This window comes from Crocuta crocuta, unplaced genomic scaffold (genome assembly GCF_008692635.1).
Source record: "Crocuta crocuta isolate KB4526 unplaced genomic scaffold, BGI_CrCroc_1.0 scaffold131, whole genome shotgun sequence".
Taxonomy (NCBI): Eukaryota; Metazoa; Chordata; class Mammalia; order Carnivora; family Hyaenidae; genus Crocuta; species Crocuta crocuta.
This window is the reverse complement of record NW_027528977.1, coordinates 16054290-16070874: the sequence shown is the minus strand read 5'-3', so window position 1 is coordinate 16070874 and position 16585 is coordinate 16054290. Positions and strand designations below refer to the sequence as shown.

General features: G+C 36.4%; 1 non-coding gene across 1 annotated transcript; it reads left to right on the top strand.

The window, feature by feature from the left end:
• The first annotated feature begins 15529 nt into the window (after window positions 1–15529).
• On the top strand, window positions 15530–15636 carry LOC144226041 (U6 spliceosomal RNA). Its single transcript, XR_013333507.1, has one exon. It is a non-coding gene; the product is annotated as a U6 spliceosomal RNA (small nuclear RNA).
• Window positions 15637–16585: the final 949 nt, after the last annotated feature.

Sequence of the window (16585 nt, the reverse complement as noted above, 5' to 3'; positions counted from 1 at the left end):
GGGACCCAGTGGGTGTGAGAGGATACAGTGAGGGTATCTAGGGGGCAGGAGCTTTGGGTTTTCTCAGAGAGCTGAAAAGACAACAGCACCCACTGTATGTCATTGCTTGTTTAAACTCCAGCTGGTTGCCGAAGGCTAAAAAATGATATTCAAACACATTTTGTTTGGCACACCTATTTTGTTTACAATATTTGATGCAGTATTTAAAAATAAAGAGCTTTCATGTTAAATTATATATTTCTGGATTCTCTCAAAAATTTAAAGGATCTGGCAATAACCTACTCCAAAATGGGTTCCCTTTATACAGGCTGTGTGCTCCCAAGGTTTCCATGGTCTACACCCCAACTTTTACATTCTGATGCTCCTGCACTTATACTCAGAATGCTTCATTTGTTTATTGTCCCTTTTGGTCCCTGTAAGATTTGACTTTGCAACCCCTATTCTAAAGCCATCATCAAGAGGACAAACTCTTCTGATATTTTCAGTAACAGGAAAGGACCTCAAATTATTATCTTTCTGGAAAATTTCACCTGCTCAGTGCTGAGAAATTTATTAGAAAATAATATAATAAACAGGCATGAAAATGACCAATCTCTACCTCCACTTCTTCTCTCCTGGCAGAACACATAGTACTTATATTTTAGGCTGGGGTTTAGCTTCTTTATTGTCTTATGTTCTTCATCATAATTGCATCATGGTGTATATTTAACTGATGCCCAATAAATAAGTAAGGAATGAAATGGCATTGCTGCTCTGGGTCTTACGCATCTAGTACTCTCCCCCAGGAGACCTGACAACAGGATATGACATTTTTTTTTCTCCATCTATTCCTGCTTTAATAGTCTCCTTCCTTCCATAGGTACTCACCTGCCTATTTTTCTTTTTATTTTTTAATGTTTATCTATTTTTGAGATAGACAGAGATAGAGCATGAGTGGAGGAGGGGCAGAGAGAGACAGAGACACAGAATCTGAAGCAGGCTCTAGGCTCTGGGCTGTCAGCACCATGAATCGTGAGGTCATGACCTGAGCTGAAGTTGAACAAATATTTAACTGACTGAGCCACCCACGCGTCCCCCATCTGCCTATTCTTCTAAAGCATTCCTTGACTTCTCCAAGTTGGAAATATTATCTTTCTCTTCTTTATTCAAAACTGTTACTTATTTATTATGTAACTTCTTCAGTTTTATTTCCCTCATGGGAAAAGTAATAGATACTTCATAAGATCATTACACATATTGTGTCTGGATGTGCTGAAAATAACCATTGCAAACATGTATATATCACTTACTATATGTCAGGAACCCTTCCAAGTGTTTTGTATATGTTGACTTATGTAACCTTCACAATATTGCTGTAAAGTAGGTACTGATATTATAATCCCCATTTTACAGATGAAGAAGCTGAGGGAAAAAAATTAAGTAACTTGCTCAAAGTCACCAGCTAATAGGTCTGGAGCCTGGCTTCAAACCTCAGAAGCTGGGCCCAGTATGTATAGCCCTAATCACTAAATAATACCGCCTCTCTTCTGGAGTGAGGTCTATAATACGTGGCCATATTCTTTGTGTTCAAGTTTGAAAATTACCCTTCAACATTCATTCTTACCAGTGCTATTTTACATTGTTAGTTACATACAGCCAGGTTGAATCCTACTTGCTTTTAAAACTCTTTGACTAGCTGAAGAGAAAAGTGGGTAGAAAAGTCTCAAATAACATAAATATAACTAAAGGTGGGATCCACAGTCCTTCCTTCTTTTGCCTTATTTAGGCAGGAAATTCTTCAGGCAGAGAACACTTTTGAAAAACAGCTTTATCAGCAGATCCTTCCTGAGAGCTCTTTGTCATCCAGAAGTACCATACATCCAGCCTAGATGCAAAACATCCTCGAGGCCAAGCAAAGACTTGGAACTATAAGAATGCAAATGGCATTGGTTTTCCATTTCATCATTTTCAGATATGGATCTATTTCCCAATCTTATCTGTACACTTTATTACAGACACTCTTATATTTGTCCTTAGTTTCTTCATTTGTGAAATGAAAGATTGGAAAAGACCATGAATGGCAAACAGATTTGCTTTTGTACGCCATATCTAATTGATTAGTTGTATTTGCCTTGGAGAACTGTAAGCCATAAACTTGCAGTATATGAAGTATAGAAGTATGTGTCAGCATATTTTCCAAGAATTTGCCTCCCTGGATTAAATGACTCCCCAGACTCCTACCCAATTTTATGCTCATGTGAAAATAGCTACAAAGAGAAAAGAGAATAACAAAGCAGGAGATATGTATAAGATTTTTTTTAAAAGGACTATGAGGAAAAAGGGTATGTCTGTGTAATTACCATTTATACTGGAAGCAGTGAAGAGCAGGATTGATACTGCAGAAAATCCAATCAGTAATGTGGTAGACAAATATAAACATCATGTAGAGAAAAAGAACAAAGTGAGACTGGGGCAAGGAGTTGGGTGTCATTATAAAAAGGCAACATCAGGGATCTTTGTGGTGATGGAACTATTCTGTGCCTTGACTGTGGAGGTGGAAAATGGGCCAACACATTTAACAAAATTACATATAACTAAGTATGTATGTACACACACACACACAGGAATGAATACAAGTAAAACTAGGGAAATCTAAGTAACATTGTTAGGCTGTAGAAATGTCAATATCCTGTCTGTGATGCTATATTGTATTTTTGAAAGATATTACCCTGGGAGAAAACTGAACAAAGGGTATATGGGATCCTTATGTATTATTTCTTACACCCGCATATGAATCTACAATGATCTCAAAGTAAAAAGTTAAAACACACACACACACACACACACACACACACACACACACAACTATAAAGATATTTAGAGAGAATAAGAGGTAAGAAAATAGAGATCCAATACACAAATAGTGTTATAAAATGGAATTAAAAGTAATGAACAAAGATAAAAATAGATGAAAATGTTTCTATGTTGAAAAATGTCAGTATTAGTGGATTTAAAAGACTCCTCAAAATCTAGGCCTAATGTGAGAAAAGAAATTTATTCTTATAAATATTGTGTCAAACTTTCTATATTATGAGACTTGTAGCCAAAAATGACAACCAGATGAAGTATCTAGGAGCCAAGAGCTTGTGAACAGCCCTGGGGGCTACAGTGGAAATTCATAAGCCAGTAGCATTAATAAGCCCCTTTTTGATTTGATTTAGAGATTCCATTCCCCTTTAAAGCCATGTACTGGTGACAAACCTGAAAATGCTGCTGAATCACAGGTGCTGCATGAGGAACATTTGCACTGAGAGAGATTAGATAGTTCCCTACGATTCTGAAGGATTTCCTACCATTCATAAACGATTTCTTGAAAAACATAAAGGCAACTTTTACAGTTATTATTTAGACACAGACCTAGACACAAAGGAAATTCAATCATTCCTGTACCTGCCCCCAGAAACATTTCTTTAACCTTAATGCCATGTGTTCAGTTACGGATGTTTATGGACATGTGACAGACAGAATGGACTACAAATGTACAAAAATTGGGCATGACCCCTACCCCCAAACAGCCTCTTAGACATAAGCAAGTAAAAACAATAAAGGCTGTGATTTATTAGGTGTTACCTGCATTCCAGATACTGTACCGGTGTTTTTATATATGATTTGATTTAATGATCTCAATGATTGTATTCAAGGCAGAACTGAGATTTTATTTCATGTTTGTGTGACCCAATGATTGTAATATTCTCTATGCTCACTGCTCACCATTTTCAAGATGAAGGTCAAATCACAAAGCCACCATAATATCTTCCATGAACATGTACAGATTCATCATTCATTCATCAGTACATATGTATTGGCATCATCTATGTACCAGGCCTTATGCTAGGTCCTAGGACACACTAATGAGAAAAACAGACAAGAATCCATCCCCAAGGAGCTTCAAGTCTAATAGGAGAAGCTGTTATTACTCAAATGATCAAATTAATATATAACTGTATGTATCCATGGCAAGGGCAACAAAGAGAAAGATACACGTTGCTTTGAGAGAACATAGGGAACCAATTTAACTTAATCAGGGAATCAGAGAAAGGTTTTCCAAAGAAGCAACTCTTTTAAAGAAATCAGAAGAAGGGTTAAGAGTTGTCTGGTTGAAGAACAGAAGGAAAGCACTCCAAGAAGAGGAAACAGCAAGGGAAAACTCCTGTGTGGGTAGGGGGAAGGGAAAGGGGCATGGAAATAAGATGGACTAAAACAAACAAACACAAATAGTAAATAAAATTTAAAGGAGAGAGAGAGAGAACTACTGTGGAGAGAGTGAAGAAAGAAGATTGGTGCAAGAGGAGGGTAGGAACTTAGGAAATGCCAGGACATACCAAGTCTTGTGGTCCACATAAGGGGTTTTATCTTCATCCTAAGAGCAAGAAGAAGCCATCGAAAGGGTTTAAAAAGGGAGTGCTTAGGGACGTGATGGGTTTTGAATTTTCAATGAATACTTTTTTTTTTGTCTTCTATAGCCAAAGCTGTTAGTGTCAACTTCTCAGTTATAGTCTATCTTATAATGCTTATTATGACATCAAATGATAAAATGTTATCTTTCTAACTAGAGGGGTGACATCATGAAGGTTGGACTTATTTCTTAAACTATACTTTATTGGATTTAAGCTATCCAAATAATATGTGTGTTTACTGTTGTATTCCACTAATAAAGAGAAAATGCTGCCAATTAGACTTACCATTGCTTATAAATATCATCTCTATTCCAAAGATTTTAAAAATGTGAAATAATGTGCATCTTTAACTAATGGAATATTATACTTCCTTTAACACTCTTACAGTGCCTAACACAATACTGAGTTGGTCAAAAGTGAAGAGTGTTGCCCTTCAAATGAGGAAACTGAGTTTGTAACCAGTTCTGCCATGCACCTGAACTAGAATGACTTTTTGGGTCCCCCTCCACTTTTCTATAGTATGGACCACGTAACTACTGAGGCTCCTCTCAGATCTACATTTTCTCTGTGCAACAGTTTCCTGTCAGCAGCTCTAGAAAGAAGGATTTGAGGCTTTTCTGCACTAGACAGAGTGCCTTTCAGAGAGGTACAGCACCCCCACACTTTTCCAGGTAAAAGATAGTAGGGAATGTTCTTGAAAGACATGCAGCCCTGAATTAGAGATAGAAAACTGAAGACTCAAGAAATACAGTAACCAAAGAAAGTTTCTGTTGGCCTCATGTTAACCAGAATATGGGAGCAGAGCATGGGCTATGCTATGATTTGAACTGTGTTCCCCTCCAAAAGGTACTGAAGTCCTAACACCCAGTAACTGTAGATGGGACCTTATTTAGAAATCGCCGGTCTTTGCAGATGATCAAATTAAGATAAGGTCATTAGGGTGGGCCATAATCCAATATGACTATGTCCTCACGAAAGGGGAAATTTGGACATAGAGACAGACATGTACAGAATGAGGAAATGTGAAGTCCAGGGAGAATACCATCTGCAAACCAAGGAATGCCTGAGGCCACCAGAAGCTAGGAGAGGCATGAAACAAATTCTCCCTCACAGACCTTAGAAGGTACCAACCCTGCAAATGCCTTGGTTTTGGACTTCTAGACTCTGAATTTTGTTTAAGCAGCCCTAGAAAATTATTATAAGCTATTTCCCAAAAGAACTATATTACTGCTACAGTGATTCAGGGTCTTTTACTTTCCATCCTCCTCTGCTTCTGATAAAGTAGCGGACTATCACAGACCAGGGATCAGAAATACATGATTGTTAAGAGAGTACAGTTTGTCCGTAACATTCTCTCACATCTGCTTTCTACACCTGACAATTCCTTCCCATGCCTCTTGCCTCAGGTATCAGCACCCAATTCTGCTTTCCCATAGCCAAGAATACCTTCCAGTGCCCTTCTCAGTCCTGTGGACTCTCTCAACCTTAATTCCATTCTGCATCCTCCCCTCTCATTGGCCTTGATTTCATGTGTGTGTTTAAAAATTAGTATTTAGCACCAGAAAGGGATGGAGAATTTTGCATCACAGATGATAAATCTTGTGGGTGTCTGACATAGAACTTTCTGATAGGTGAAACACCTGTCAGTATGCAAAATGCATTACTTCCAGGAGCCATTCTGGTGAGCCCAGAGGACACTTACCATTTGGTTTGATGGTTAAGACAATGTGGGACTTCCTCCATCCAAAATTTTCTCTCTCCTACATTGGCTTTTCTTTTCACTTTGAATTAATAGTAGTCTATTTGTAGGTTGAAGGCCTCTGGAGGAACCCAATCCCAGTCACATCCATTAATAGGATCTCACCCATTAATGCTTCATAAATTGCTGTCCCCTCCAAGGCCAAGACTCTACTCCAACATGACTTCTTTATCCAGATCCATAGGGGAGGAAGGTTGATCTAGAAGATAGTTAAGGTCTCTGGCAGCTGTAAGACTAAATGATCCTAGAATTTCATTCTTGTTACATAATCGCTGCTCATAGCCCCATGTCCCCTATAGTCACTTTCTCTTCTAATTTCCAAAGCTTTCTCATTTCATACCTGACTCTGAAGTATGCCTGGAAATGGGGGAAATATTGAAATTCAAATTTTGTGCAATATCCAGTATGAAAAAATAATTATAAATATAGCTTTCATTTACTGAGAGCTCACTGTGTGCCTGAGTTGATGTTAAGTGTTTTATAAGCACTTTTTTTAAACCCTTGCTACAAGCCTAAGAAGTACATATGATTAGGAATCCAGTTTTATAATAAAGATTGAGGCTCACAGATTTAAAAACTTTTCTAAGATCAGATAGGAAGAAGCAGAAATGGCATTCAAATCTAGATAGATCCAGGAGGTCATGCTCTTAATCACTATGCTATGCATTTCTGGAAATCAGAATGTGTTTGTTTATGGGTTAGAAAAATCTCCTTCCACCAGGGAACTTGAATCACTTCTGAAACTTAGGTAAGAGTTATCCGAATGCAGAGTTTTAACCTTATAGAATATCTCAGAAATTGTGTCTTTCCCCTCATTTCACCACTGAAATCTGAGGACTTCATCGACAAAACACTTCTCAGTGGATAAACATCTACAGACAAAATTCTCATTAAGTGCAAATTTCTGGTCTCCTAGGCCATGATACAAGAGAGGAGGAGAAGCTTGCCCTAATCCTTGTATTACTGGTTCCCAAAGCTGAATGAGCATCAGAATTACCTTGCAGGACAGTTAAAACACAGATCCAAGGTAATGATGGAGAAGTGACAATTTTCAATTCACTTGCATTTAAATGTTCATGCAATGCTCTGGGAACCACCTTCTGAAAACTCATGGTCTTTAAATCCAGAGGATGCTGTAATATTAGGTGAGTAGGCCTCTTACTCTGGTCATTGCATAAGAACTGGGCTTTAATACAGTGGTTCTTAGCCTTGGCTGCACATTGAAATCATCTGGGAGATTTAAAAACCCACCAGAGTCTGGTTTAATTGGTCTGAGGTATGGGTCGGTCATTAACTGTTTTACAAGTTCCTTACATGATTCTTATGTGCAATCAGTGTTGAGAACTTCTGTCTTAGCACTTCCAACTTTATGATTGTGGGTAAGTTATATAAACTCTTAGTGCTTCAGTTTTCTCATCTGCATAATGCAAATAATAATGGTAGTTAATGATTTTTGTATTAAATGACTTAAATTTAAAATATTTAGAAATAGGTGCATCATTTAATAAATGTTATATAAATGTTGCCTGTAACTGTCATTGTAATTACTGTAGTTGTAATTAGTGTCTTCTTTCCTCTTTTTTTCTGTGTATTCTGATTTTCACCAACTGTTTTATATATGGACAAGATTTTAAGTTTTTTTCTAATGAGCTATATATTAAGCCATCAAAATTAAGTAGGGCCAACTGGCCCACATTTCCTTCTCCCCTGGTAAAAAGCAACCACTTTGTTCTTACAGTCATCACTGTTTAGTGGAAAGAGCACTTTCCATTCTTCAGAGTGAGAGCTTTATTTCAGGCCTTTTTATACTATTCCATTGAGTTATATGTCTATCCATATGCTAGTATGACATTGTTTTGATTAGCATAGATATGTACTAAGTGGTTTTTTTTATTTTTAAATTTTATTTAGTTCCAAGTTAATTAACTTATACTGTAATAATTATTTCAGGAGTAGAATTCAGTGATCCATCACTTAATATACAACACTCAGCGCTCATTCATCCCAACAAGTGCCTTCCTTAATGTCCATCACCTATTTAGCCCATCCCCCCAACCCAACACTCCTCCAGCAACTCTCAGTTTGTTATCTGTATTTAAGATGTCTCTTGGGGCGCCTGGGTGGCTTAGTCGGTTAAGCTTCCGACTTTCGCTTAGGTCATGATCTCGCGGTTCGTGAGTTCGAGCCCCGCGTCGGGCTCTCTGCTGACTGCCAGCTCGGAGCCTGGAGCCTGTTTCAGAGTCTGTGTCTCCCTCTCTCTCTGACCCTCCCCTGCTCATGCTGTCTTTCTCTCTCCTAGAAATAAATAAAACATTAAAAAAAAAAGATGTCTCTTGTGGTTTGCCTTCCTCTCTGTTTTTATCTTATTTTTCCTTCCTTTCCCCTATGTTCATCTGTCTTATTTCTTAAATTTCGCACATGAATGAAATCATATATTTATCTTCCTCTGACTTATTTCACTAAGCATTATACTAAATTTTAAAATCAGAAATCATTAGTCCTCCAACATTGTTCTTTTTCAAAATTGTTTTAGCCATGCTTATTCCCGTGTACTTCTATATCAATTTTAGAACCAGCGTGCTAATTTCTGAAAAGATGCAAACTGGGATCTGAATAGTAATTTCATTGAATCTGTCAATAATTTGGGGACATATTGTTATCTTAACAGTATTAAGCCTTCTGATTCATGAATGTGACATTTCTTTCCATTTATTTAGTTCTTTTAGTTTCTTTCAGCAATGTTTTATGGTTTTCAGATTATAAGTGTTTCTAATTTTTATTTATTTTTTTTACTGTTTACTTATTTTTTTTTGAGAGAGAGAGAGAGAGAGACAAGAGTGTGGGGGAGGGAGGGGCAGAGAGAAAGGGAGACACAGAATCTGAAGCAAGCTCTAGGCTCAGCACTGTTAGCACAGAGCCTGACACGGAGCTCAAACCCATGAACCCTGATTCATGATCTGAGCAAAAAAAACTGGTCATTTAGCTGACTGAGCCACCCAGGGGCCCCTAGATTATAAGTTTTGTAGTATTTTATTAGATCAATTGTTACGTGTTTTATTTTTTGTCTTCCGTTTATTCTTTTTTAAACGTTTATTTATTTTTGAGAGAAAGAGAGTGTGAGCAGGAGAGGGGCATGGAGATGGAGACAGAGGATCCAAAGTGGCTGTTTGCTGACAGCAAAGAGCCTGATGCAGGGCTCAAATTCACAAACTGTGAAGCTGAAATCAGACACTTAACTGACTGAGCTACTCGGGCACTCCTCTATTTATTCTTTTTGATACTAATATAAATGCAATTGTTTTCTTAATTTCATTTGCAGATTGTTCGTTGATAATGCATAGAAATGCAATTGATTTTTGTATATTGATCTTATGTCTTGAAATTTTAGTGAATTTACTTATTATTCTAATAGTTTTTTAGTGGATTCTTTAGGATTTCCTGCATAGAAGGTCATATCATCTATAACTAGAGATCATTTTATTTCTTCCTTTAAAACTTAAATGTCTTTTATGCTGAGCAAAATAAGTCAGGCAGAGAAGGACANAAACCAATTTGACAATAAACTATTTGTAAAAAAAAAAAAAAGAAAAGAAAAGAAAAAGAAAAGAAAAGAAAAAAAGCAAAGCACCAAGAAGTATCTATAGAAGCAAAGCACCAAGAAGTATCTATAGAATATCCTTCCTCTTGATACTCTGGTTTTGATCCTTATACTATGGTTATGTAAAATGTTAACATTGGGGGAAACAATTATTCTAAGGAATAAAATTAATGATTTGGCCTTTAAAAAAAACTTAAATGTGTTTTTAAACTTAAATGTTTCTTCTTTTAAAACTTAAATTAAATGTCTGTTTAATTTTCTTGCCTAATTGTGCTGGCTAGACCTTCTAGCAGAATGTTCAATAGACATAGCAAGAGCAGGCATCCTGGTCTTGTTCTTGATCTTAGAGTGAAAGCATGGACTCTTTCACAATGAAGTGTCATATTTACTGAGGTTTTTTGTAGACAACCTTTATCAGGTTGAGAAAGTCCCTTTATATTTCTAGTTTGGTAAGTGTTTTCTTTTTCTTTTTTATGAAGGGGTGTTGATTTTGTCAAATGCTTTTTCTCGTTTATCGAAATGATCATGTGGGTTTTATCCTTTATTAATATGGTATATTACATTGATATTCACACGCCAATACCTGTATATATCAAGCTACTATTAAAAAAACAACCAACTTGGGGCGCCTGGGTGGCTTAGTCGGTTAAGAGTCAGACTTTCGCTAAGGTCACGATCTCGGGGTTCGTGGGTTTGAGCGCGCCGCGTCGGGCTCTGTGCTGACTGCCAGCTCAGAGCCTGGAGCCTGTTTCAGAGTCTGTGACTCCCTCTATCTCTGACCCTCCCCTGCTCACGCTGTCTCTCTCTCTCTCCCCTAGAAATAAATAAAACATTTAAAAAATTAAAAAAAACAACCAAATTTTTATTATGTTATTATAAATTTCCAACACATAAAAAGTAGANGTGTTATGTGGAAACTAATTTGACAATAAACTATTTGTAAAAAAAAAAAGTAGAGAGAATAATATAATGAACCATCAGTTTCAATTATTACCTATTCTGGGACCAATCTGATTCATCTATATGCCTTCCTTAGCTCTGCCACATTCTAATAATTTTGAGGGAAATCCCAGAAATTATATTTTTCATCTGTTACTATTTATGTATGTATCTCAAAAGGTGCAAGAATATTTAAAATTGTCATATCATCATCATCATATTTAAAAGCAATAATTCCTTAATATCATAAAATGTCCAGTGAATAAATCTCTTTAGTTAACAAATTTGACTCAAGATCAAAATAAGGTCTATATCTTAAAATTGATTCACATGTCCCTTAACTCTCATTTAACTTTTTGGATCACCTTTCCACATCTTCCCAACTCTTTTTTTGCATGAGAAAAGTAAGATAATTTGCCAATGCTTCCCACTGTCTACATATTACCAATTTTATCCTTATGGTATAGTTTAACATGCTCCTCTGACACTATATTTCCTGTAAACTGTTAGTTAGATTTAGAGATGTGATCAGACCCAAGGTTGATTTTCTAAGCAGTGTTTCACCATAGGTAATATTGTCCCATTTTATACTTAAGAGACACATAATATCTGATTGTTCAGTTTTTGTTTTGTTAGTAGCTATTACTACTCACTGCCTAGATTCATGTGTTCATTAAGGCTTTCAAAGTAGTTACAGTCTAATTTTCCTTCTGTAAGTAATATTTTCATTCCATACAAAACTAAAGGGTGCTTGAGGGAGTGGACTGGAATTTGTTGGAAGAAGTTTTCGGGTATTTCCAGAAACTAAAGCTTCATGAAGGGTTGTCAGAGTCTTAAAAACTATTAAGCAATATGGAACTTCTCTCTATTACCTCCCCAAGCTTGCCTCCATTCCTCTCAACTTAACTTGTTTAGTTGTTTCATAGCCAAATATGGTTGCCCCGTACTTCCTGAATTTATATTTCCACGGCCAAACAACATGCAGAGATATTGTGCAAGGATGTTTCAATGTCATATCCCCTAGCTGATATATTCTGATTACTACAGTTTAGACCAACTAGCTATGACTATTAATACAATATGCAAAGTCACACAGTTCAAATATGTCCACCTGTGGATCAGGTCAGGGAGAATTCTTAGAGAAGAAGTGTATGCTTCTGTTTTCTTTTTTCTTCCAAAATTGTATTTAAATTCTAGTTAGTTAATATATAGTGCAATATTGGTTTCAGGAGTAGAATTCAGTGATTCATCAATTGCATACAACACCCAGTGCTCATCATAACAAGTGCCCTCCTTAATATCCATCACACACCTGCTCACCTCCCTCCATCAACCCTCAGTCTGTTCTCTATCTTTAAGAGTCTCTTATTGTTTATTTCCCTTTCTCTTCCCTCTCCTCTCTCATGTTTTTTTTTCTTAAATTACATATATGAGTGAAATCATGTGTTATTTGTCTTTCTCTGACTGACTTATTTTGCTTAGCATAATGCACTCTAGCTCCATCCACATCCTTGCAAATGACAAGAAGAAGTGGGTGTTTGGACAGACCTTCCAAAACACTGGTTATTGGTATCTCCTCCTTCCATGTCAACCCATGGCTTCAAACCACCATTTTTATACACTAATAAATTTCTCTCTCCTCCCTTATTTTAAATAAGCTTCAGATTCTCATATAAAATTTCCAACTAAAATATCTCCTTAGAAATACTGTAGACCCAAATCTTAACATGTCAAAGACTGAACTCATCATCTTACCACCCAAAAAATTGATCTGCCTGCTTTATGCCCTATCTCAATGAAAGTAATCATAATCAATGCCTTGAGCCATATTAAAAAATGTGAGAATTGACCTAGATTCTTCACTCTATTATTCCCATGTCATCCCTCTTAGCACCACGCACTCAAATTCTATGTCCTTTAATATCATTTGCTTTGTTCCCTCTACTTGATTCCCACTAATGGCCAGTGCTCTAGTCAGTAGCCATTGTTTCCAACCTGATTACTGCTATAGTCTCCTACCTGGGTTTCAAAATGGTTCTTCTCCCATTTACTCTCTACACTTCTCATAAAAGCCATCTTCCTAAAGCATAGTTTTAATCATTTCATTATGCTGATTAAATTCCTTCAGTGGGCCACCAGAGCTTTTAGAATAAGATTTCAAATTCCCTGTCTTAGCAACCAAAATTCTTCATTATCTGGCTCCTGACGACTCCTCCAGCTTTGCTCCCATCACTTCTTCACAGTCAACGTATTGTCTAGTCATCCAGAAGCATTTTTAGTTTCTCAGATTTGTCAGGTTATTTCATGCTTCTCTACTTGCTTCCCCTGACCTGTTTCCACTATCTGTGAATATTTTCATCCAACTAATAACTAGTGTCTCTTCAAAACTCAACCAAGAAGTTCAACTTTCATCTTCTGTGAGAAACTTCCTAGAGGACACATTTAGCTTGATTTTTATCTCCAAAATTTAGCCCGGTTCCCGGTATAGAGTAGGTGTTTGATACATGTTTATAATATAAGTAAATTACAAACCTACAGATTTCAGGCAAAAGTGCCTGGGCTTGTTGCAGCTCCATTTTCTCAGACATTCTAAGCAATAACTACCCCCCTGCTTCTCAGTCAACACATGTTTCCCCCAAGACTCTTCTGATGGTTCTTTGAGCTCTGTGTATTGCAGTTCATGGACCATAGGCTGAGAGGAATGAACCAGTTAGCTTTGACAGTCAGCACTGCTTCTGAGTGCCAATGCAGACAGAAGAAGCCCAAAAAGGCAAAGAAAAGTGTAAACAGATTCATGGAATCTCCAAGAAATACAATCAATGCTTCCTTGCTTGATCAAAGAAAATACAAAAATGAAGGACTGATCTTTTGTAGTCTAGAATTACAGTCTTTACTATGAAGTCTTTGCTGATACCTGCAGCTCACACTGTTTACTTTCTTGACCATCTAGGACAACTCTCTATTTCTGTTATTTATTTTACTTTTTTATTTTATTTTATTTTATTTTATTTTATTTTATTTTATTTTATTATTTTATTTTACTTTTATTGGGAGACACACTGCACACGTGCAAGCAGAGGAAGAGCAAAGGGAGAGAATATGAAGCAGGCTCTACACTGTCCACACCGAGCCTAATGAAGGACTCGATCTCATGAACTGAACCGTGAAATCATGACTTAAGCCAAAATTGAGTCTGATGCTTAACCGACTGAGCCACCCAGGTGCCCTTCTGTTATTCATTTTAATACTTGACTACAATTTGTGTAACTCTTTACCTATCATCTAGTTTTCCACAGTTACATGTAAGCAGTTTATAGAAAACACACACACACACACACAAACATAGCATACTTCTCAATGTGAGAAGTACCAAAAACCTATGGAAGGATAAATAGAGTTTTTCTAAGAAAGAAGGGATGATTCTAGAACCTATTGTGTCTAAAGTAAAAAAACAGCAACAGTAACTATTGAAAGGTGATTTGTGAGTATATTAAAGGTGAATTTGTAATCATCAAGAGGCTACTTAAATTCACAAAGGATAAATTATGTTAAATGAACCTAATTGTCTTTTCTAACTGGTAAACTAAATTATAACAATTCATATTCATCTAGGATTTTATAATACAAAGCAATTTAAACTGTTCTCAGTGAGGTACCATAGTATTATGGAAAGATAATATATTTTTAAGCAAAACAGATATGAGTTTGAATCTTGGTGATACATTTCTTCTCTGAGCCTCTTTTCTTCATCTGTATGTTTATTTTATTTATTTATTTTTTTTTTTTTGGGCTCTCTGTCTTTTTTTTTTTAATAGTTTATTGTCAAATTAGTTTCCACATAACACTCAGTGCTCATCCCCACAAGTGTCCCCACAAGTGTCATCTGTATGTTTAAAACATATACAACAATAAAAGATAATCTGTGTCTCGATCCAGTTACTGAAATAAACAATATCTTCGTTTTGTGGAGAATTTATTCTAACTATTACCATTCTTTTTTTTTTAATTTTAATGTTTTTATTTCTGAGAGAGAGTGAGAGAGAGAGAGAGATCAGGGGAGAGTCAGAGAGAGAGAGGGAGACACAGAATCTGAAGCAGGCTCCAGGCTCTGAGCTAGCCGTTAGCACAGAGCCCGACGTGGGGCTCAAACCCACAAACCATGAGATCATGACCTGAGCCAAAATTAGACGCTCAACCAACTGAGCCACCCAGGCGCCCCTAATTATTACCATTCTTAATTTTCTCAGTAAACAGTGAAAAATGTAATAGTGTTATCTCTTTTTTGCATATGAGAACATCCAGGGTAGGTTTAATTTTTCACATGTCACCTAACAAGTTCGTTAAAGTACAAAGATATGAATCCCTGTTCTCGGTTATATGCTTTCCCCTATGCCATGGAGAAGGGAGATAACTTTATTTCCTCATTTCTTAAGCATGTATATGAAATGGTAAAGAACTAAGAACTGAATGATATTACAGTATGGAGAGTTTATAGCTATTTAATTGACTAGACCTCCATAATGTTGATCAAATTTCATCTGGATGGGGATAGGGTACACTCTCTTTCACCCCACAGATCTCCGGAGTGGCCTATCTTCTTCAACAGTTTAATTAACTTAAATAAAAGGAATTCTGATTAAATATGTAAACAGAGAGTGCAACAAGTAGGCAATATGCTGGATATCAAAATCCAAACTTATTTTAAAATAAATAGGTAAGAATAATGAGTCAAAATAATGAAACCAATTTTACCAGAGATCAAAAAAAATCCTATATTTATGATTTAAAAAATTTAACATGCTCACTTCAACAGCACATACGCTTATATTGGAATGATATAGAGAAGGTCAATGTGGCCTCTGTGCAAGAATGACACATAAATTTGTGAAGTCTTCCAAGTTTTTTTTTAAATTAAACTTCATGAGTACAGAATTGGGAACACATGGTTTAACAGCAGCGAATATGAAAACAACTCTATGATTTAAGTTGATTCAATATGAATCAGTAATATGGCAAATCTATCACTTAAACTTTGGTTCCGTTAAAAAAAGTTCACACACAATAAAGATGATGGTCTCAAAGTGTTCTGGGCTGGTCAATCGTAACCTGCAATTCCACATTTAAATCTAAACATCAGAGGCGCCTGGATGGCTCAGTTGGTTGGGTAACTGACTTCCTCTCAGGTCATGATCTCATGATCATGAATTCGAGCCCCACGTCAGGCTGTGTCCTGGCAGCTCAGAGCTTGGAGCCTGCTTCAGATTCTGTCTCCCTCTCTCTCTGCCCCTCCCCTACTCATGCTCTCTTTCTCAGAAATAAACAAATGTTAAAAATTAAAGGAAAAAAGATATAAACATCATATTTTGAAAAGAACCTTGACAAACTAAAGGCCATCTGGAAAGCATTTCCAGAATAGTGAAAAGCTGAAAATCTTATTAAAGAAATACCTTGGAGATACTGGGGAAGTCTATACCAGAGGAAAGAAAACATGTGGGAAACATAATGAAAGATCCAATTAGAAGAAAGATTTTACTTAGTCTGTGTAGATCCAAATAGTGGACCAAAGATCTCTCAGGGCAAACTGATGGAAGTGAATGACAGTGAAATCTACCATTTACCAAGCACAAAGCTAATATGTATCTTACATACTTTATTTCTCACAAAAGCCCTTTAAGTAGCAAGCACTGCTCTTCTATTTAAAGATTTTTTAAAAATCAAGCTTAAAAAATTAAAATAACTTGCCAATGCCCTAAAACTAGTAAGTTCCCAATCAGGGATGAATCCTGACAATGCTATGATACAGGTATAATTTCAGTTACAAAAACAAACAAACAAACAAACAACCTGAATTAC